The following is a 23,626-nucleotide window of genomic DNA, read 5'->3' as shown; positions in this document are numbered from 1 at the left end:
AAAACGACTAAGTCCGAAGGTAGAAATCACCACCGAGGAAACCGACTTCGCGTATCCGGACAAGGGCTCCAGGAGGTCGGATCCAACTGGCAGGTTCGTCCCGGTGAAGAAAAACTTCAAAATAAAGACTAAGTCAGAAGGTAACTTTTTAACCGAGGCTTCCCGCGACCTGTATCCGAGCAGGGCTCCATCGCGGTCGGCCTGAAAGTTTGACTTTGTCCCGGTCCTGGTGCAACCAGATGACCCGATTGGCGCTTTTTTGTTTCTATGCGCTAGAAAATAATAATACTTTAAAAATTCATATCTCCGGTTCCCCTGAACCGATTTTAATCGTTTTTGTGTCATTTTAAAGATAAAAATATAAGCTATTTTTATAAATTGGTTTTGGATTTTTAAACTGTTTCCTGTGTTTTATTTAATTACTGTTGTGTAATATTTGAATGCTTTACACTTTGTCTCCTAAGTTAAGCCTTGACGCTCGATGCCAAGCTACCAAGGGTAGAGCTGGGATTAATTTACTGAGACCTAACTGTACTTTTGTGGAGGTTTGTGGCTTGTTGCTAGGTGTAGGTACCTACCTGCCCTACCAATAACCCATTTTCCAACATAATTGGAAGCAGCGACGGGATCCTGTACTTGTGTTCAATATCACGTTACAGTTTTAGATAAAACAAATTAAAAATCCTTTAAATTGTCCTAGTGCAAAAATTGTTTTTAATTTTTAATGTTAATTTTTTTTTTTAATTAATTTGGATTAATTTCAATTATTGAATTTTTGTAATTTTTTCTAAATTTTTGTTTCCAATTTTTGCAAAAAGTTTTTGTTGACACAAAACTAGGGAACCATGGAGCTTGATCTGGCTAGCCTACCCACACTGACAGTAGTCCAGCTTAGGGGGTTTTGTATTGAGAGGGGGTTGCCTGCAACCCCTGATCTCAGGAAGCAAATCCTGATTAAATCCCTGACAGCATGGGCTGAGGCCCAAGAGGTAGAGACAGAGGAAGCTCCAGAGGAGGAAGAAAAAGAGGAAGATGCTAACTCTAACCACTCAGGGGAGGGAAGGCATCAGACCCCAAGTGAGGAAGAGGAGGAACGGTCCTCACTGGATACAGTCACTAGGGGCAGACCCAAAGCTAGTGGTAGGAAGAGGGTCCTTTCAGGAGGAGAGAACCCATCCATCAGGGAAAGAGAGCTGGAAGCCCAGCTAGCCTACATAGCTTTGGAAGCAGAGAAGCTGGCCCTAGAAAAGAAAAAGTGGGCATACAAAGAAAAAAGAGATGGAAGCAGCGATAAAGAAGCTGAGGTGTCCATGGGTGGGGGAGTTTGCCCCAGATTACCCAAGGAGGTGGTCCCTGCTTATGTAGAGGGGGATGACATAGATAAGTGGCTGGAGGCCTTTGAGAGGGCACTCCAAATGAGAAGGGTTAGGCCTCAATACTGGGGTTCCCTTTTGTGGGAGTTGGTCCCCAACTCAGGGAGGGATAGGCTTCTGACCTTAAGGGGGGAGGAGTCAGATTCATACCCTAGTATGAAAAGGTGCTTAGCCAAGAAGTTTGGTCTGACCCCAGAGCAATATAGAATGAAGTTCAGGGACACCCAGAAGGTCAGTACCCAGTCTTGGGTTGACTTTGTAGACACCTCACTAAAAGCACTGGAGGGCTGGATTATTGGCAACAAAGTTAATACTTATGAGGGGTTATACAATCTGATCATGAGAGAGCACATCTTGACCAATTGTATCCAAGAAAGGTTACGCCAGCATCTAGTGGACTCTAAGCTGACCAACCCTAGAGAGCTAGGGGAGGCAGCTGATGAGTGGTTGAGAACCAGGGTGGTTGTCAAGTCCCAGGGGGGAGACTCCAAGAAGGGGGGGACAGGTCCCCAAAAACCTAAGGAGGGAGGTGGTAAGCCCACCACAGAGACTCCCTCTGTACCCCAGAACCCTAAGAAGGAGGAGAGTAAATCCCACTCCCAATCTGACATGCAGAGACAGGGAGACCCAGGGTTAAAAAAGCTCTTGGACAGTAGGGCTTGCTTTGACTGTCAGCAGACAGGTCATTTCAGAGGAGATGCAGCCTGTCCAAAGAAAGTGGTTAGCACTGGGCTGTCCAGTGTAGCCATAGAGGAGGATTCCTCAGATGATGAAGTCCTCCTAGCATTGTGCTGGGAGACAGGACCAGATGGTAAGCTGGTGATCCCTGAGGGTGGGAGTAGGCACTTCCACCACATTCAAATGAATGGGATCCCTACCACTGGCCTGAGAGACACCTGTGCCAGTCACACTATAGTGAGTGACCGGTTAGTGACCCCAGACATGTATGTCCCAGGAAAGACAAAGAAAGTCAGGATAGCCACAGGGGAGGTCACCTCCAAACCTGTAGCCATAGTGACCCTAGAGAGGGAGGGTATCCTTGACTGGATTAGGGTGGTAGTCAGTGCTGACCTTCCCCTAGATTGTATCCTGGGCAATGACCTCCCAGAGGTGAGTCTGGTCACAGATGGGGTGGTCGCCCAGGGCGCCCCCCCAACCCAAAGTCCTGGGGAGTCAGTCCCTACAGTTAGGAGACAGGGGTCCCCAAGAAAAGGAAAGAAGAAAAGGAAGGGTAGGCCACTCTTAAAGAGAGTTCCAGGGAGCCAAAGGCCTTCTGCCCCAGTAGGGGGGGAGCCCAGAGTTGGCACTGGTGAGGCCTCACCTGACCCCAAGGAAGTCCTGAGTAGTCAGGCAGCTGTCCAGATGCAAGGTGTTGCCCCTGCACTGACAGAAGGGAGAGTGGAAGGAGGGTGTCTGCCACAGGAGGTGGTAGCCCCCCACTCTAGACAGCAAGAGGGGTGCCAGGACCCCAAAGATGCCCCTAAAGCAGCTCAGCCACCTGTCAGTGGAGAGCTTAGGGTGTGGTTCTGGGTACTGACAGCTGTCAGTAGCCTCTGCTGGGTGCTAGCCTTCCTGGCAGCACTGTACTTGGCCTGGGAGGCAGACCCCAGGGCCAATAGCAAAGTAGGCCCCCTGACCCTATTGGTCATGGTGGGGTTGCTCAAGTGTTGGGTGACCTCTTTGGGTAAGCTAGGTGTTGCCCTAGCAAAGTTTGGAGTAGGGGAGGTGGGCACCTCACTACCCAAGTTGGCAGAGAGAGAGGAGGAAGACCCCCCTAGAGGGAAGTTTCAGTTTGAAATGGGTCCTTTTATTGTTGGGGTGGGTTCACTACCCAGAGGGAGAGATCCTGACAGGAGGATATAAAGCAGAGTAGGCCCTGCAAAGGGACAGCCAGTTTTCTTCACTGTCTTCCTCGCCTAACAAGCCAGGAAGACTCTCCCAGGGTTGGGCTGAGTCTCCTGGGCGTGTGGGCTGGGGGGGGGTTGTGTGAGAAACTGGGGCTGATTGCAGAGGCCCCCTAACTTTTTGCTCCCATTTTCCACTTTATGCTGGTGTTTTTCTGACTCTGATGGTGCCCTGGGTACTGCTAACCAGTCCCAGGGCCTGTGCTCTGTGTAAAATGGATATGCAAATTAGGCTAATTATAATTGGCTAAGTTAACCTACCTATAAGTCCCTAGTATATGGTAGGGCATGTAGGTTTAGGGACCACAGCATAGGTGGTGCACACCTAGGTGCATTGCTGAGGTGCCCAGTGTCATTTTAAAAGCAAGCCTGCCTTGCTGGCTGCTTTTAAATTAAAGTTATATGCAAATTCGACTTTGGAATTAAAGGTACTTCCAAAGTCTTAAACTACCTTATTTTTACATATAAGTCACCCCTAAGGTGTGCCCTATGTGCCCCTAGGGCTGGGTGCCATGTAACTATAATCAGGGACTTTATAAAAATAGATTTATAAGCCCTGGTGAGGTAAAAACAGCCAAATTCGTTTTTCCCTCATTGAAGTAAATGGCCTTCATAGGCTAGAATGGGCAGACTTTATTTTAAATTTTAAAGTCTCCTTAAATGTTACATACCAAGAATTTGGTATCAAATTGATTGTTATAATAAATCCCACAACTTCCAGTTGTTGGATTTAATATAACTAGTGCAGGTAAAAAGTTTAGACTTTACCTAAAAAGTTGCCAATTTCAGCTCTGCATTGTTTTTGCTGCTGTGCTCTGATTGGCCAGCCTGCAGCAGCTTCTGCCAGGCCACTTTAATGAGGTGTGAAGTGGCCTGGCTTCACACAAAGGAATGTGCTTGGGGGAGAGAATCTCCCCTCAGCAGATGGTGAGGCAGGAAGGGGGAGGGCTGCCAAACTGGTCTTCAAAGGCAGAGAAGGACATCTGGAGCACCCAGCAACACCCCCACATCCTGCAACCCCAGACAGCTAGGTGCCCCCTTGATTAGATTAGGAGAGGGCAGGAGAGGGGTGTGTTTATGATTTTTAGCCACACCAGTGGGTGGGCTCAGCCAGATCTCTCCTCCAAAAATCAGATTCATCCATTTTGGATTTTTAGAGACTGTTGCCTTCTGGGATGGATTTTTGCCACACTTCCCAGGAAGTGGTCATCACAGGGGGACGACCCTGTCCCTGATTGGAGAACCAGGGCCCCCCTGCTTTTCACCCAGGAGCAAGGATAAAACTGGCAGACCTGCACCCACGCCTCAGATCCCCACCAAATTTCAAGAAGAAAGAACTACAAGGAGAAGAAGGACTGCCCTGCTGGACCCCTGGCCTGCACCTGGACCCTGCACTCAGAAAGACTGCACCAGCTGCACACTTGGGCTTCACCACAAGAAGGACTTTGCCTGGCTTCCACTGGTTCAAGGAGGGACTCCCTGTTTGCTACAGGTGAAAAATTGCTAACCAGAGTCCCCTGCACCAACTCCTGAAAAAGTGACCAGCTGACCACTGTCCAGTGGCCAAAAAGGAGTTGACCGACCCGACGCGGAAATTCTAGCCGGCTTGCCTCAACCGCGACCCGGCCTGACTTCGTGGTTCGTCCCGGTAAAGAAAAACATCCGAAAAAAAGACTAAGTCCGAACGTAAAAAGTTGACCGGGACCTTCCAGCCATCGTATCCGAGAAGGGCTCCACGGACGTCGGATCAAGATCCAGGTTTACCCCGGTCGAAGGATTTTCATCTCGAAAAAACGACTAAGTCCGAAGGTAGAAATCACCACCGAGGAAACCGACTTCGCGTATCCGGACAAGGGCTCCAGGAGGTCGGATCCAACTGGCAGGTTCGTCCCGGTGAAGAAAAACTTCAAAATAAAGACTAAGTCAGAAGGTAACTTTTTAACCGAGGCTTCCCGCGACCTGTATCCGAGCAGGGCTCCATCGCGGTCGGCCTGAAAGTTTGACTTTGTCCCGGTCCTGGTGCAACCAGATGACCCGATTGGCGCTTTTTTGTTTCTATGCGCTAGAAAATAATAATACTTTAAAAATTCATATCTCCGGTTCCCCTGAACCGATTTTAATAGTTTTTGTGTCATTTTAAAGATAAAAATATAAGCTATTTTTATAAATTGGTTTTGGATTTTTAAACTGTTTCCTGTGTTTTATTTAATTACTGTTGTGTAATATTTGAATGCTTTACACTTTGTCTCCTAAGTTAAGCCTTGACGCTCGATGCCAAGCTACCAAGGGTAGAGCTGGGATTAATTTACTGAGACCTAACTGTACTTTTGTGGAGGTTTGTGGCTTGTTGCTAGGTGTAGGTACCTACCTGCCCTACCAATAACCCATTTTCCAACAATCTGGCCCTAACTTCCTCCATGGCACTGGACACCTACACCATACAGTAAGGCTTAACAACCTCTATGAAAAATCTGACCATCACCCAACATAATGGCCACACTACACCATGGGACTGTAGCAATTGCAATACACAGTGCTACAAGGAAGTGTACATAGAATGTACAACCAATTTCATCTCTAAACTGCAAACATGTCAGAAATCTTGGAAGCCCACATGTCCCCTTGGTGTCTGCAATTGATGTCAAAGAGTAGATGATATTGAAGCCCAATTAGTTATGTGCCCGGGTAATGCATATGTGCATATTATTGACACAGCATGTCAAAATAAGCACACAAGCGTTCTTCAGTCACAATATAGGAAAGACACATAAGTGTATAGTAACATGATGATTCCTTGCACCGAACTCTTCCTCACCAGCACTAATGTACAACACTTATGTATGCATTTAGAAAACATAAATCAAAAATACAACCTGTGATGGTAACTCACACAAATGAGAGGAAGTGCATGGCTCACACATTCGCAGAAATAGCATCAGCAAACAATCAGTAACAATCATAAAGAAGGTTTGGACAAAGGTAGTTCTATAATTAAAATATGTTTTATGTAGGAACTAGACATGTCTCCCAAAATATTCCAAGAATTCAGAATGTAGTATGAACCAGAATTCTCCACATATGTCCAGGGCTGTGCTGAGGGATTGGGAATGGGAAAGGGGTGGAAGGGCGGGCATGAGGTTGGGGTGAGTGGGAGGCTGCACTCAATGAGGAGGCCACAGCCTGGAATGACCTCTGTAGGGCAGACAGGACATAGTGAATGCCATCCAGGTAGGGCAGCATCTTAGTATTCTGGATAGCCAGCCCCTGGACGGCATTCAGAAGTCTGGCCTACAGTGATCATTCTCAAAAGGTCCCAGGCCTCCTGACTGAGCACAGCCTGGGATACTGCGGCAGAGGTGCCTGCAACAAAGGTGACACTGCCCCTTCTAGTCGGGCGGACGCGGCCAACTTGGGGGGAGCAAGTGTAAGGGTGGTGCTTCCATTGGGGGTTGGATGAGGACGCTGGTTTCACAGTTGCTTCAGGGCCTGCCCTCACTAGGGACAGGTCTTTATTGGAGCCTCCCAAAGACAATGTAAAATCAGCTGTGGCCTCCCGGCCAGTCCCCTCACCCTCCATACCACTGGGCTCCTCGGTTTTGGTGGTCTCCACACCTGATTTCCAGTGGTCTGCTTCATCCCCGTCACGGTGACCATCGTCACCTTCGCCTTGCACTGTTGATGCTGAAATAACAGATTCAATAGTTTGAGGGCATATGTGCTAATACAATTGTACATCAATGTTCATTACACATCATTTGCGCAAACTTCAAGAAAACACCATCCCATTTCCCATATCATGTGTGCCTTTGTCAGTTATGCACTTGTAGTTTCTTACATGACAAACAATTTCATCAGCATGAGTAAACACAAAGACCTGGAAACATCTCTGAACTACTGCAGTACAGAGTTAAAATTCTTCCACTTTTCCAAAAGGTCGAGGTGTTGGGCTGGAAATTGACTACTGAAGAGGGGGCACCACAACATCTATTTGATGCAACCTGCTATCTGCAAATGTCCTGTTACGTATCACATCACTAATTGTCCTCTGGGCAAGACTATAGACATCAAAATGTTGTTAGGGGGAACGTTAAACTCTCTCATCAATGTAAACACATTTCTGTCTTTTAAAAACAATACAGTTTGGCATACAAATTCACATTGTTTGACACAGACTGGCTTACATGCACATTTGGGAATGACTAAGGACTCAACTCAACCTGCTACTGTCCACATAAACTGACTAGAAGTTTGCAGGACAAACTGGTTTCTAACATGTGTCACATAAGGAATGATGCCACTGTTCACAGAATTCCAGTCCATTTGGTGCAGTGCACTTTCTCATAATGTACTTGTACCAACACACCAATGTCAAGTCTGATATCTCACCTGCATCATAATTGTGCTGTTTGCCACAGTTACTGAGATTGGGGACTACATTCATTGCTCACTTTTGTTACGTAGCATCCCACCTGACCCAATCATGACATGGGTCACGTTTTGTACAAGTGTCCCTTATGTCATAGAGAAAATTCAGGAAACCCCTTTTTTTGCATGCAGCCATTTGCCTGCCCAAAACTGTACTTAACTAGTGCAGTGGTAACCCGCAGCACAAAGCAATATACCACATACAGCATCAGACACTGTCTGTTCAACTTACACTTACAGAAATCCTCATGGATTTCAAACATTTTAAATATTTTAACATAGGCACACATATGGGTATGAAATTAATCAGTGTAATAACCTACTTATAGACTTTATACCTTCATGAGCACATGGATGGAATTTTGTACCTGTTTTTGTGGGAACAACAACATACATTGATATAAAGCAATGGACTTAGCAAATACAAGGGATTAGCCATGAGGAATAGCACACAATCTGACTTGACACATTGCACGTTATGACAAAAGAGAGAGACAACAGTTTTGCTAGTAATTGGCATGACACAAGATATTTTGTGTAGTCAAGTTTATATATACATATATATCAGTTTTTGATAAGGGTGTAGACCCATTCTAAAAGTCTGCCTTAGAGACAGGACTAATTATGTGATTAGTGGGACATTGCTAGGTTCAACTTACCAGTCTCCACTCCACTAGGGATTCCAGTCAGACCTTTAGGATGTAGAATCTGCAAGACCTTCTCCTCCCAGGGAAATAGTTGTAATGGGGGGCTGGGAGAACCACCACTAGTCCTCTGGACCTCAAGGTGACCCTAGGAAGCCAGGGAACACAGTCTCCCCTGCAGGTCATTTGACCTTTTCCTAATCTACTTCTGTGTGCACAGGTTGTTGGCTACAGCATTCACTCTGTCAACTCTCCTGGACTATATTTGCCTTTTCTGTGAGATTGTTATATTTTGGACATGTGCCCCAAACATTTGTGTCTCCACCTTAATAATGTCATCCACCGTGACAGACAACTCTCCCTTTGAAAAATGTGGATTTCTTCTTCCTGCCATTGTGTAAATTGAAAACAAAGGAGTGTGAGCAGCTAAAGGTGGCGACAAACAAACAAATATGGTGAGAGACAGAGGAAGAACAACACAAAATGTGAAAAATACCAGGGTTCTTTTTCTGTCTGTCTGTTTGAAAATGTTGTTCTTCAGTGGAATGACAAAAGATCATGGTCTGAACTGGAGTGTGTTTTATAGTGTCCTTTGCAGGTGTTCACAATTGTCCAATATGCAACAGGTGTGCACTGTTTGCAGCCAGCCGATGGCCATAGTCATGGTCCAATACTGGACAGGTTCTACGACATCATGGGCCCACTGCTGCTACACCGGAAGCACAGCTGTGTTATCTAAAATGGCTCTGTGGGACATCGTTGTCAAGTTGCCGACGGGGGGGCTGATCATCATCACAGGAGACTGCTGCTTCGGCTGAGGGATGCAGATGCTGCTACGGAGTGCACTCCATTGACCGGGCAGTGGCTACACTGCCTTACACCTATATAGGGCGGCTGTCACCTTTTAGGAATACTTGGACCCATTGCCACAGTGGTTTTGCGGTAAGACCATTAAGATCAAAATCAGTCCCTAAATCTGCTTAAGGCAGAACATAGATATTATAAAGTGTGGGGCTCCGGGACAAACCCCGAGGCACCCCACATGGAAGATGAATTACTGAAATCTTACAGCACTTAGAAAAGACCTGGAAAGTGTGATCCTGAAAAAAAGAGCTAACCTATGATAAGACGGAGTCCTGAATGGCAATCTCTGCAAATCTCTAACGCAGAACAGAGTGGTACACCATGTCGAAAGCAGCACTGAGATCTAAGGGAATAAGAGCAGCTGGGCTGCCATTATCCAATTGGCTCCTACGTTGCTCCACTGCTACGAGAAAAGCAGTTTCTGTACTGAGCGAAACCAGATTGGGACGGATGTAACTGGTTGTGAGTCTCCAAATAAGCTGAGAGCTGGCCGTTAACTTGCTTTTCCACAATCTTAGTTTAGATCCGCAGAAGGGAAATGGTTTGAAAATTAGCCCATATATTAACACCAAACGTAGGCATGAAGGGAACACCATGGCATGTTTCCAGATTGAAGGAACCTTGCTTTCTCTTAAGGAGGAGTTTAGGAGGCAGAGTAGATGGGGATAGAACAATAATTTAACCCCTTCTGTGCCTTGGACGAGATGATCTCGTCCAAGGCTACAGTTACCCTGTGCCTTGGACGAGATCATCTCGTCCTAGGCACAGGGGAACTTGGGGGCGCGCTAGCGCGCCACCCGTGCACCCCCCTTCCCCCCCCAAGATGGGATGGAAGGGGAAGACCTTCCCCTTCCACCCCCGACCCCCCCCACCTCCCCCTGTGACGTCAGCGCGCGAGCGCGCGCTGATTTGTCACAGGGGCCTCCCTAGTCACGCTGGAAGCTCTGCTTCCAGCGCGATTGAAAAAGAAATGCAAAAGCATTTCTTTTTCAATCACTTGGGAGGTCTGGAGGGGCTTCAAAGGGAAGTATTGAGGCCATTTCTGCCCCCCTTGGGTGCAGATTGGCAGATTTTAGGTCAATCTGCCCCCAAGGGGGCAGAAACCACTAGGCACCGGGGATTTGTTTTTTGGCGCCAATATGTCACGCAGGGGGAGTGACCCCGTAGGCAAGGGTCGCTCCCGGGGGGGGGTGGCGGCCGGGGGGGGGACAAATTTATTTTAGGCCATTTCTGCCCCCCCTGGGGGCAGATCGTCCTAATACTAGGCCGAACTGCCCCCAGGGGGGGGCAGAACCCTCAGGGCAAATTTTTTTGTTGTGTTTTTTTTTTTTTTTTTTCGAGATGGGGAGCGACCCATCAGGCAAGGGTCGCTCCCCTGGGGGGCAAATTGTATTGAGGCCATTTCTGCCCCCCTTGGGTGCAGATTGGCAGATTTTAGGTCAATCTGCCCCCAAGGGGGCAGAAACCACTAGGCACCGGGGATTTGTTTTTTGGCGCCAATGTCACGCAGGGGGTGCGACCCCGTAGGCAAGGGTCGCTCCCGGGGCGGGGTGGGGGCCGGGGGGGGATAAAATTTATTTTAGGCCATTTCTGCGCCCCCTGGGGGCAGATCGGCCTATTACTTGGCCGAACTGCCCCCAGGGGGGGGCAGAACCCTCAGGGCAATTTTTTTTTTTTTTTTTTTTTTTTTTCGAGATGGGGAGCGACCCATCAGGCAAGGGTCGCTCCCCTGGGGGGCAAATTGTATTGAGGCCATTTCTGCCCCCCTTGGGTGCAGATTGGCAGATTTTAGGTCAATCTGCCCCCAAGGGGGCAGAAACCACTAGGCACCGGGGATTTGTTTTTTGGCGCCAATGTCACGCAGGGGGAGCGACCCCGTAGGCAAGGGTCGCTCCCGGGGGGGGGGGGTGGGGGCTGGGGGGGGCAAATTTATTTTAGGCCATTTCTGCCCCCCCTGGGGGCAGATCGGCCTATTATTAGGCCGAACTGCCTCCAGGGGGGCAGAACCCTCTAGGCACCAGGGAATTTTTTTTGTTGTGTTGTTTTTTTTTTGTTTGTTTGTTTTTTTCGAGATGGGGAGCGACCCATCAGGCAAGGGTCGCTCCCCTGGGGGGCAAATTGTATTTAGGCCATTTCTGCCCCCCTTGGGGGCAGATTGGCCGATTTTAGGTCAATCTGCCCCCAAGGGGGCAGAAACCACTAGGCACCGGGGATTTGTTTTTTGGCGCCAATGTCACGCAGGGGGAGCGACCCCGTAGGCAAGGGTCGCTCCCGGGGGGGGTGGAGGCTGGGGGGGGGCAAATTTATTTTAGGCCATTTCTGCCCCCCCTGGGGGCAGATCGGCCTATTATTAGGCCGAACTGCCCCCTGGGGGGGGGCAGAACCCTCAGGGCACCAGGGCAAATTTTTTTGTTGTGTTTTTTTTTTTGTTTGTTTGTTTTTTTCGAGATGGGGAGCGACCCATCAGGCAAGGGTCGCTCCCCTGGGGGGCAAATTGTATTGAGGCCATTTCTGCCCCCCTTGGGGGCAGATTGGCCGATTTTAGGTCAATCTGCCCCCAAGGGGACAGAAACCACTAGGCACCTGGGATTTGTTTTTTGGGGCCAATGTCACGCAGGGAGAGTGACCCCGTAGGCAAGGGTCACTCCCGGGGGGGGGGGGGCTGGGAGGGGCAAATTTATTTTAGGCCTTTTCTGCCCCCCCGGGGGGCAGATCGGCCTAATATTAGGCCGATCTGCCCCCGGGGGCGGGCATAAATCTCTAGGCGCCAGTGCAATTTTCTTTTTTTTTTGTTTGTTTGTTTTTTTCGATATGGGGAGCGACCCATCAGGCAAGGGTCGCTCCCCTGGGGGGCAAATTGTATTTAGGCCATTTCTGCCCCCCTTGAGGGCAGATTGGCAGATTTTAGCTCAATCTGCCCCCAAGGGGGCAGAAACCACTAGGCACCTGGGATTTGATTTTTGGTGCCAATGTCACGCAGGGGGAGCGACCCCGTAGGCAAGGGTCGCTCCCGGGGGGGGGGCAAATTTATTTTAGGCCATTTCTGCCCCCCCTGGGGGCAGATCGGCCTATTATTAGGCCAAACTGCCCCCAGGGGGGGGCAGAACCCTCTAGGCACCAGGGCAAATTTTTTTGTTGTGTTTTTTTTTTTGTTTGTTTGTTTTTTTCAAGATGGGGAGCGACCCATCAGGCAAGGGTCGCTCCCCTGGGGGGCAAATTGTATTTAGGCCATTTCTGCCCCCCTTGGGGGCAGATTGGCCGATTTTAGGTCAATCTGCCCCCAAGGGGGCAGAAACCACTAGGCACCGGGGATTTGTTTTTTGGCGCCAATGTCACGCAGGGGGAGCGACCCCGTAGGCAAGGGTCGCTCCCGGGGGGGGTGGGGGTTGGGGGGGGCAGATTTATTTTAGGGCATTTCTGCCCCCCCCCTCCCGGGGCCGGCTGAGCTAGAGGCCAAACTTTTGCAAAAAACACCTCTGTTTTCTGTGAAAAAATATGTTCTGTCCACGTTGTGTTTTGGGCCATTTCCTTTCGTGGGCGCTAGGCCTACCACAGAAGTGAGGTACCATTTTTATTGAGAGACTTAGGGGAACGCTGGGTGGAAGGAAATTTGTGGCTCCTATCAGATTCCAGAACTTTCTGCCACAGAAATGTGAGGAACATGTGTTTTTTTAGCCACATTTTGAGGTTTGCAAAGGATTCTGGGTAACAGAACCTGGTCCGAGCCCCGCAAGTCACCCCATCTTGGATTCCCCTAGGTCTCTAGTTTTCAGAAATGCACAGGTTTGGTAGGTTTCCCTAGGTGCCGGGTGAGCTACAGGCCAAAATCCACAGGTAGGCACTGTTTTCTTTCAAAAAATGGGATGTGTCCACGATGCGTTTTGGGGCGTTTCCTGTTGCGGGCGCTAGGCCTACCCACGCAAGTGAGGTATCATTTTTATCGGGAGACTTGGGGAACGCTGGGTGGAAGGAAATTTGTAGCTCCTCTCAGATTCCAGAACTTTCTGCCACAGAAATGTGAGGAACATGTGTTTTTTTAGCCAAATTTTGAGGTTTGCAAAGGATTCTGGGTAACAGAACCTGGTCCGAGCCCCGCAAGTCACCCCTCCTTGGATTCCCCTAGGTCTCTAGTTTTCAGAAATGCACAGGTTTGGTAGGTTTCCCTAGATGCTGGCTGAGCTAGAGGCCAAAATCTACAGGTAGGCACTTCGCAAAAAACACCTCTGTTTTTTTCCAAAATTTAGGATGTGTCCACGTTGTGCTTTGGGGTGTTTCCTGTCGCCAGCGCTAGGACTACCCACGCAAGTGAGGTATCATTTTTATCGGGAGACTTGGGGGAACGCTGGGTGGAAGGAAATTTGTAGCTCCTCTCAGATTCCAGAACTTTCTGCCACAAAAATGTGAGGGACATGTGTTTTTTTAGCCACATTTTGAGGTTTGCAAAGGATTCTGGGTAACAGAACCTGGTCCGAGCCCCGCAAGTCACCCCTCCTTGGATTCCCCTAGGTCTCTAGTTTTCAGAAATGCACAGGTTTGGTAGGTTTCCCTAGGTGCCGGCTGAGCTAGAGGCCAAAATCTACAGGTAGGCACTTCGCAAAAAACACCTCTGTTTTTTTCCAAAATTTAGGATGTGTCCACGTTGCGCTTTGGGGTGTTTCCTGTCGCCAGCGCTAGGCCTACCCACGCAAGTGAGGTATCATTTTTATCGGGAGACTTGGGGGAACGCTGGGTGGAAGGAAATTTGTAGCTCCTCTCAGATTCCAGAACTTTCTGCCACAAAAATGTGAGGGACATGTGTTTTTTTAGCCAAATTTTGAGGTTTGCAAAGGATTCTGGGTAACAGAACCTGGTCCGAGCCCCGCAAGTCACCCCTCCTTGGATTCCCCTAGGTCTCTAGTTTTCAGAAATGCACAGGTTTGGTAGGGTTCCCTAGGTGCCGGCTGAGCTAGAGGCCAAAATCTACAGGTAGGCACTTCGCAAAAAACCCCTCTGTTTTTTTCCAAAATTTAGGATGTGTCCACGTTGCGCTTTGGGGTGTTTCCTGTCGCGGGCGCTAGGCCTACCCACGCAAGTGAGGTATCATTTTTATCGGGAGACTTGGGGGAACGCTGGGTGGAAGGAAATTTGTAGCTCCTCTCAGATTCCAGAACTTTCTGCCACAAAAATGTGAGGGACATGTGTTTTTTTAGCCAAATTTTGAGGTTTGCAAAGGATTCTGGGTAACAGAACCTGGTCCGAGCCCCGCAAGTCACCCCTCCTTGGATTCCCCTAGGTCTCTAGTTTTCAGAAATGCACAGGTTTGGTAGGTTTCCCTAGGTGCCGGCTGAGCTAGAGGCCAAAATCTACAGGTAGGCACTTCGCAAAAAACCCCTCTGTTTTTTTCCAAAATTTAGGATGTGTCCACGTTGCGCTTTGGGGTGTTTCCTGTCGCCGGCGCTAGGCCTACCCACGCAAGTGAGGTATCATTTTTATCGGGAGACTTGGGGGAACGCTGGGTGGAAGGAAATTTGTAGCTCCTCTCAGATTCCAGAACTTTCTGCCACAGAAATGTGAGGGACATGTGTTTTTTTAGCCAAATTTTGAGGTTTGCAAAGGATTCTGGGTAACAGAACCTGGTCCGAGCCCCGCAAGTCAGCCCTCCTTGGATTCCCCTAGGTCTCTAGTTTTCAGAAATGCACAGGTTTGGTAGGTTTCCCTAGGTGCCGGCTGAGCTAGAGGCCAAAATCTACAGGTAGGCACTTCGCAAAAAACACCTCTGTTTTTTCCCAAAATTTAGGATGTGTCCACGTTGCGCTTTGGGGTGTTTCCTGTCGCCGGCGCTAGGCCTACCCACGCAAGTGAGGTATCATTTTTATCGGGAGACTTGGGGGAACGCTGGGTGGAAGGAAATTTGTAGCTCCTCTCAGATTCCAGAACTTTCTGCCACAAAAATGTGAGGGACATGTGTTTTTTTAGCCAAATTTTGAGGTTTGCAAAGGATTCTGGGTAACAGAACCTGGTCCGAGCCCCGCAAGTCACCCCTCCTTGGATTCCCCTAGGTCTCTAGTTTTCAGAAATGCACAGGTTTGGTAGGTTTCCCTAGGTGCCGGCTGAGCTAGAGGCCAAAATCTACAGGTAGGCACTTCGCAAAAAACCCCTCTGTTTTTTTCCAAAATTTAGGATGTGTCCACGTTGCGCTTTGGGGTGTTTCCTGTCGCCGGCGCTAGGCCTACCCACGCAAGTGAGGTATCATTTTTATCGGGAGACTTGGGGGAACGCTGGGTGGAAGGAAATTTGTAGCTCCTCTCAGATTCCAGAACTTTCTGCCACAGAAATGTGAGGGACATGTGTTTTTTTTAGCCAAATTTTGAGGTTTGCAAAGGATTCTGGGTAACAGAACCTGGTCCGAGCCCCGCAAGTCAGCCCTCCTTGGATTCCCCTAGGTCTCTAGTTTTCAGAAATGCACAGGTTTGGTAGGTTTCCCTAGGTGCCGGCTGAGCTAGAGGCCAAAATCTACAGGTAGGCACTTCGCAAAAAACACCTCTGTTTTTTCCCAAAATTTAGGATGTGTCCACGTTGCGCTTTGGGGTGTTTCCTGTCGCCGGCGCTAGGCCTACCCACGCAAGTGAGGTATCATTTTTATCGGGAGACTTGGGGGAACGCTGGGTGGAAGGAAATTTGTAGCTCCTCTCAGATTCCAGAACTTTCTGCCACAGAAATGTGAGGAACATGTGTTTTTTTAGCCAAATTTTGAGGTTTGCAAAGGATTCTGGGTAACAGAACCTGGTCCGAGCCCCGCAAGTCACCCCTCCTTGGATTCCCCTAGGTCTCTAGTTTTCAGAAATGCACAGGTTTGGTAGGTTTCCCTAGGTGCCGGCTGAGCTAGAGGCCAAAATCTACAGGTAGGCACTTTGCAAAAAACACCTCTGTTTTTTTCCAAAATTTAGGATGTGTCCACGTTGCGCTTTGGGGTGTTTCCTGTCGCCGGCGCTAGGCCTACCCACGCAAGTGAGGTATCATTTTTATCGGGAGACTTGGGGGAACGCTGGGTGGAAGGAAATTTGTAGCTCCTCTCAGATTCCAGAACTTTCTGCCACAGAAATGTGAGGAACATGTGTTTTTTTAGCCAAATTTTGAGGTTTGCAAAGGATTCTGGGTAACAGAACCTGGTCCGAGCCCCGCAAGTCACCCCTCCTTGGATTCCCCTAGGTCTCTAGTTTTCAGAAATGCACAGGTTTGGTAGCTTTCCCTAGGTGCCGGCTGAGCTAGAGGCCAAAATCTACAGGTAGGCACTTCGCAAAAAACACCTCTGTTTTTTTCCAAAATTTAGGATGTGTCCACGTTGCGCTTTGGGGTGTTTCCTGTCGCGGGCGCTAGGCCTACCCACGCAAGTGAGGTATCATTTTTATCGGGAGACTTGGGGGAACATAGATTAGCAAAACAAGTGCTATTGCCCCTTGTCTTTCTCTACATTTTTTCCTTCCAAATATAGGAGAGTGTGTAAAAAAGACATCTATTTGAGAAATTCCCTATAATTCACATGCTTGTATGGTCACCCCGGAATTCAGAGATGTGCAAATAACCACTGCTCCTCAGCACCTTATCTTGTGCCCTTTTTGGAAATGCAAAGGTTTTCTTGATAGCAATTTTTTACTCTTTATATTTCAGCAAATGAATTGCTGTATACCCGGTATAGAATGAAAACGCACGTCAGGGTGCAGCTCATTTATTGGCTCTGGGTTCCTTGGGTTCTTGATGAACCTACAAGCCCTATATATCCCCGCAACCAGAGGAGTCCAGCAGACGTAACGGTATATTGCTTTCGATAATCTGACATTGCAGGGAAAAGTTACAGAGTAAAACGTAGAGAAACATTTATGTTTTTTTCACCTCAATTTCAATATTTTTCTTTTTCAGTTGTTATTTTCTGTAGGAAACCCTTGTAGGATCTACACAAATGACCCCTTGCTGAATTCAGAATTTTGTCTACTTTTCAGAAATGGTTAGGTTTCTGGGATCCAGCATTGGTTTCATGCCCATTCCTGTCACTGACTGGAAGGAGGCTGAAAGCACAAAAAATTTCAAAAATCGGGTATGCCCCAGTAAAATGCCAAAATTGTGTTGAAAAATTGGGTTTTCTGATTCAAGTCTGCCTGTTCCTGAAAGCTAGGAAGCTGCTGAGTTTAGCACTGCAAACCCTTTGTTGATGCCATTTTCAGGGGGAAATCCACAAGCCTTCTTCTGCAGCCACTTTTTCCAATTTTTTTGAAAAAAACGAAATTTTCACTGTATTTTGGCCAATTTCTTGGCCTCCTTCAAGGGAACCCACAAAGTCTGGGTACCTCTAGAATCCCTAGGATGTTGGAAAAAAGGACGCAAATTTGGCTTGGTTAGCTTATGTGGACAAAAAGTTATGAGGGCCTAAGCGCGAACTGCCCCAAATAGGCAAAAAAAGGCCTGGCACAGGAGGGGGGAAAGGCCTGGCAGCGAAGGGGTTAATGTTCCACATAAACATGTTTTTAAAGCCAGTAGGCCTTCAACAGTTGGTTGTTATAACATTGTGTGACCGTCTATACACACATATTTTGTTACATGTAATCTCACAGATTACCATAGTAGACAGGGGTTTTAGAGTTGGCCTACCATTCTCAAAAACCCTGGGGGTTACACTGTGATGATACTTGTTAGGGCCTATTTGAGAGGGGTTTTATATTGTTTTGTGAGTTGTATTTTTTTACATATTTTTAATTTATAACTTTGTGATTGATGGTTGCAGGTTTATGTGCACTTGAATAAACCACTGTTGGGTAAGGTGTAAAGCCAGTGGTAAAGGGTAAAAGCTCAGGTACCAGCCTATGACATACACAGAAGTTTTTTAAAAATATTTGTATCCCTGTCATCGCAGGAATATTACTAAGTGAAAGTTTGTGTGTACTTGTTACAGCCCTGAAAAAGTCACATAGGTGACAAAACACGTGTCAGCTGTTGACGATTAAGACAGTATGCCAATGAAAGGATTTCAACTTCACCTGCTCGTCTATGCATCCTTACTGTAAAGGGATTTTGTTCTGTACAAGGTCAAACTTTTACTCTACATGTGCAGAGGGTATCTTATGTTATAACAAAGGGATATAATATATACACTACAATAATAATCCTTTTTTATGGACTCCTTGAAAGGACAGTATTTTGCTTTGTGACAACTGTAGTTTTCTATATAGTTTTACTTTTATGACTTTATGCCAGATTATTGCCTTGTAGAATGTTTATGCTCAGTACAGTGGTGTTGGTTATCCCCTCTGACAAACCATGGGTATAGAAGATTTGCAGTGTGAGAATCCTTGTATAGCCCTGTTAGGAGAGATAGTATATTCATTTGCCAAGGCAATGCTGGCAGCAATAGACTTAGGGCCTCATTCTGACCCTGGCGGTTGAAAACCGCCAGGGCAGAGTGCCGCGGAAGCACCGCCAACAGGCTGGCGGTCCTTCATGGGCAATTCTGACCGCGGCGGTAAAGCCGCGGTCAGAAAAGGGCAACCGGCGGTTTCACGCCGGTATACACCTGCCCCAAAGAATCCTCCATGGCGGCGCTGCTCGCAGCACCGCCATGGGCATTCCGACCCCCTTCCCGCCATCCTGGTCCTGGCGGTAAAAACCGCCAGGAACAGGATGGCGGGAACGGGTGTTGTGGGGCCCCTGGGGGCCCCTGCACTGCCCATGCCACAGACATGGGCAGTAATGATTTTCAGTGTCTGCCTAGCAGACACTGAAAATCGCGACGGGTGCCACTGCACCCATCGCACCCCTTCAACTCCGCCGGCTCCATTCGGAGCCGGCTTCATTGTTGAAGGGGCTTTCCCGCTGGACCGGCGGGCGGCCTTCTGGCGGTCGCCCGCCGGCCCAGCGGGAAAGTCAGAATGACCGCCGCGGTCATTTGACCGCGGTACGGTCTTCTGGCGGTTCCCGGGGGTTCTGGGGTCCGAATGAGGCCCTTAATTGGTATGCAGGGAAATGTTATGCCAGATGTCATAGGTATGGCCTGTGCATTATGAAAAGGTATTACAAAGGCAACAGAGCTGGCTTATTTATTGGAAACGCAGATGGTAAATCAAATAGGGCTCTAAAGGTAGATTTGTCACAACAGATTACTATAGTAGACAAGGGTTTTGGTCACCAACTGTGACAAACCAAGGGAGCAGAATCTCAGTGTTCCTGATTGTTCTTGGGACATATTGAGAGGAGTTGTACATTATTTTTACCAAATGTAATTTGGTACATATTTGTAATTTTACAAATGTGTGCATGATGGTTGTCAGTTTATGTACACTTCAGCAGACCTGTGTTGTATCCAGTGTTAAGCCATTTGTAAAGTCGAGGGGCCTTAGCGGTTCCCTAGGAAGATCTATGTCAGATTCCTCAGTTGTGATCTGATTATAATGAAACACCTTGATGAAGCAAGTAGGCCTTGCCTACTTGTTGTGAAAAGCATGTGTAAAAAGCAATAGGTTTTTAAGGACAATTTGTTAGTACTCAGTGCTAAAGTTTGGAGGTAGTGTTGTGTGGGCTCTCATTATCCTACAGAGGCTGCTGGATTTGGGCGGCAGCATAACCTGAATTGTGGGGAACTGAGTCCAATCCCAGACCATGTGGCAACTGTCTGCCTAATCAGTTTCCGACCAACTAGCAGTGCCTCATCTCCACCCAAGAGCAGGAATGATCTGTGGCAACCGGGTGCATGACCCATTGGCGGAAGGGAAATCGCGGTGTATCAGATCTTATCTTTTTCTCTCAGTTACATTAGTCTCACACATGTAAAGACAAACAGAGCCAGAAAATGGCTCAATAGGGTTTATTGAATCAGCTGCATCTTAGATAAAATGGCATGTATAGCAAGAATTAGAATGATGAAACATTCTAGAAGCAAAATTGTGGTGAGAAAAATGAAACACAGGAAAAGTCCCACCATACTGTCACTATGCGTGTAACATATGTGCTTCCTACTTAAGCTATGTTAGAGCACAGCATGATAAACGACCCACGAATCGACGCGGCAGTCTTTCAACCGCGGTAATCCATTGGCGGTACACACCTCCGTGCTCAAAATACACACACATATACAAAACACGACCACATTGGCCAAATCGAAATACACACACCTGATACACATACACACACCACACCCACACACCCAATCCAATATAAAACACACACCCACATTACCCACAAACCCTTACTACGAGAAATTTGAAAGCAGGCCAGAGAGAGACACTACCTAAAACAACACCAGCATCCACAGACACACAACACCATCACTTACACAACATCCATGCACCTCAAACAACACACACCAACACATACCCTCACACATCACAACAGACACTACCTCACACATCACCCACACCACACCATGGCACCTCAAAGACACCCCAGGTTTTCTGAGGAGGATCTCAGGGTCATGGTGGAGAAAATCGTCTGGGTAGAGCCACAGCTATTCGGATCACAGGTGCAGCAAACATCCATTGCAAGGAAGATGGAGCTATGGTGCAGAATCGTCGACAGGGTCAACGCAGTGGGACAGCATCCAAGAACTAGGGATAACATCAGGAAGAGGTGGAATGACGGGGAAGGTGCGTTCCGTGGTCTGCAGACACCAGATTGCTGTACAGAGGACTGGCGGTGGACCCCCACCTCCTGCCCCACAATTTACAACATGGGAGGAGCAAGTCTTGGCAATACTGCATCCTGAGGGCCTTGCAGGAGTAACAGGAGGACAGGACTCTGGTTAGTCAAATCTTTATTAACTTATCCCCCCACCCCACCTGCATGCCATCACATACTCCCACCCTTACCCTCACACCCATCACACCACCCCACAGATACCTCACCAACACAACCCACACATCCCAATACCAAGCCCTGCATGTAACACCAATGCACGGACAGCCATCACCAAAGCATGTCCTGTACAGATACCCACACAGACCACAAACCAACTATCACACAAGGACCAAGCCAAGAATGCAAGCACTGGTGTAGAGGGTCACCACCCATTGCACACGATGGCACACACAGATACAATAATTATGCCTTTACACCCCAACAGGACCCCTACCCAACATCACCGGACAGGAGGTGCCAGATATATCCAGTCCCCCCACAGAAGAGACCCACAGTGATGACAGCAGCTCTGCACAACTGGATCAAGATGACCATCCCGGCCCATCAGGGACCTCGGGACAGTCGATTCCCCTGATACAGTCACAAGCCACCACAGAGCCTCCCCCCTCAGGAAACACCAGCACAGCACCCACCCAGCGGGCCCATCCCTCTGTCCCCAGGACACATCAATCAGCAGTGTGTCCACCACTACAGGGAACCCAGACAACCCAAGAAAATCAGGGACCTGGGGGCAGTGGCAGTGGGCACACGGTTCAGGGGACAGAGGCTCAGGACAACAGGGAAGCTGGGAGGACTGTTGTGCGACAGGGGGAGGATAGGCCAAGGGAACCTACTCTCCACAAGGCACTCTCCAAAATCATGGGAGCTTACCATCATTCCCAGGAGACGATGGCAACTGTACTGGCCAAGTTTCAGGAGACCCAGCGGCTGCAGGAGGAACACTACCTTGGGATCAGGGAGCACTTGAAGTCCATTAACACCACCCTGGTCACCATTGCAGGGGTGCTGGCAGACCTTCTCAGCACCAGGAGGGACACAGTGGCACAACAAGGGGCCCCTGACACTAGCCTGGACGATGAACAGCCCTCCACCTCCGCCGGCGCTAGTGGACAGGAGGCACCGCCACAGGAACAACAGGACACCAGCACCCCACCCCTTGCAGATGGAGAACCACCCCGCAAATGGTCCCTGAGATCCAGGAACAAGACACAGAATATTGCCAAGACCCCCACCAGGAAATGAGACCCCCCTGAATGTCACCCTTCTGTCCCACTATGTCACCCTTTCCATCCTTAAACTTCCATTGCTCCACTTCCTATGCCCTTTGGACAATGCACCTGTGAAACAAATAGACTGGACTCTGCCATGGACATTCCTCCACCATCCCCCAGCCCAATTTACAACCCCCTCCACTTATTTGCACAGGAATAAACACACTTCAATCACAAATCAATCTGGAGTCAGTCTGTGCTTTCACAGATGTGTAATTGCAGTAACTATGGAATATAGCAATGTGCACTTGTTCACATTCCAATGTAACACAGCTGTAGGCCAGAAGTAAACATAGCAGAGGGCACAAAGTGGGACCCAGATCTGTGAAATGGAAAGTCAAAGTGACAAGTCAGGGTCCATACACTAAATGAAAATGACAGACTTATGGTAGCTCTAACAATAGTATGAGATGGGGGAGGCAGTGACATCTTCTTACCTGTGTCTCACTGGAAGTTTTTCATGATGATGTTGTTTCGGTTGTCAATATCCTCTTCTTCTGCCTCCTCTTCTTCACTGTCCACAGGCTCCACAGCTGCCACAAGACCACCATCTGGCCCATCCTCCTGCAGAAAAGGCACCTGCCGTCGCAAAGCCAGGTTGTGCAGCATACAGCAGGCCACGATTATCTGGCACACCTTCTTCGGTGAGTAGTATAGGGAGCCACCTTTCAGATGGAGGCACCGGAATCTGGCCTTCAGGAGGCCAAAGGTGCATTCGATCACCCTCCTAGTTCGCCCATGTGCCTCATTGTAGCATTCCTCTGCCCTTGTCCTGGGATTCCTCACTGGGGTCAGTAGCCATGACAGGTTGGGGTAACTAGAGTCACATGCAAATGTCGAGGGACAACTGTTAGACAAACACTAACCCTTAGGGACAGCCCCATACCCAGACACCTATGTCAACTTGTGAGAAAACAGGGCTGATTGCAGAGGCCCCCTAACTTTTTGCCCCCATTTTCCACTTTATGCTGGTGTTTTCCTGACTCTGATGGTGCCCTGGGTACTGCTAACCAGTCCCAGGGCCTGTGCTCTGTGTAAAATCAATATGCAAATTAGGCTAATTATAATTGGCTAAGTTAACCTACCTATAAGTCCCTAGTATATGGTAGGGCATGTAGGTTTAGGGACCACAGCATAGGTGGTGCACACCTAGGTGCACTGCTGAGGTGCCCAGTGTCATTTTAAAGGCAGGCCTGCATTGCTGGCTGCTTTTAAATTAAAGTTATATGCAAATTCGACTTTGGAATTAAAAGTAGTTCCAAAGTCTTAAACTACCTTATTTTTACATATAAGTCACCCCTAAGGTGTGCCCTATGTGCCCCTAGGGCTGGGTGCCATGTAATTATAAGCAGGGACTTATAAAAATAGTTTTATTAGCCCTGGTGAGGTAAAAACAGCCAAATTTGTTTTTCCCTCATTTTAGTAAATGGCCTTCATAGGCTAGAATGGGGAGACTTTGTTTTAAATTTTAAAGTCTCCTTAAAAGA

The sequence above is a fragment of the Pleurodeles waltl genome, chromosome 4_1, assembly GCF_031143425.1.
Source record: "Pleurodeles waltl isolate 20211129_DDA chromosome 4_1, aPleWal1.hap1.20221129, whole genome shotgun sequence".
NCBI classification, from domain to species: domain Eukaryota; kingdom Metazoa; phylum Chordata; class Amphibia; order Caudata; family Salamandridae; genus Pleurodeles; species Pleurodeles waltl.
Note: the sequence above shows the minus strand (reverse complement) of the source record.